Raw genomic sequence first — 646 nt, 5'->3', positions numbered from 1 at the left:
TATATATAATAACATATAAATATATAGTTTATCAAACTAAATAATTTTTGTTAAGTTTGGAAAATACATCCATCCATAAATAAATAAAAAGCTCTAGCATCCTCTATGGAGGCAAAATTACTCAAAATGACATAATTTAATATATATTTCAATAAATAATTAAATATAGAATTAAACAGTTAATGAAAACATAAAAATAACTAAATTAATTCATTAATTATTATGTCACCAAACAAATAATAAATGTAATTAATATCCATTGTATGGCATTTTAGCATTAGTTTTATCTTTGAATTGAATGCATTCTTGACTTTTCCAAAAAACAAACAAACAAACAAACAAACAAATAAATACTGCCGTTCAGAGAAAGAATTGTGAGGAAAAGTAAGCATCAATTGCGAAATGATGCTAAAATTTTATTTTTTTGGAGATTTAATACTTCATTTAATGAATTCTAGGTTTTATTAACAATTTAATTATGTATTTACCGATTTATTTAAATATCTAAATATGTATTTAATTATTTAATTTTGGCCCTACATAAGACAAGCAGTTTGGAAGGTAGGTAGATAAGATAGATAGATAGATAGATAGATAGATAGATAGATAGATAGGCAGATAGACAGACAGACAGACAGACAGACAA

General features: G+C 23.5%; 1 protein-coding gene across 1 annotated transcript in view; it reads right to left on the bottom strand.

Moving 5' to 3' along the window:
* LOC107687490 (ras association domain-containing protein 2-like) overlaps positions 1-646 on the bottom strand; it is an 8,247-nt gene that overhangs the window by 3,442 nt on the left and 4,159 nt on the right. The window lies entirely within an intron of this gene.

The sequence above is a fragment of the Sinocyclocheilus anshuiensis genome, unplaced genomic scaffold (assembly GCF_001515605.1).
Source record: "Sinocyclocheilus anshuiensis isolate Anshui unplaced genomic scaffold, SAMN03320099.WGS_v1.1 scaffold205, whole genome shotgun sequence".
Classification (NCBI taxonomy): Eukaryota; Metazoa; Chordata; class Actinopteri; order Cypriniformes; family Cyprinidae; genus Sinocyclocheilus; species Sinocyclocheilus anshuiensis.
This window is presented reverse-complemented; position numbering and strand designations above follow the sequence as displayed.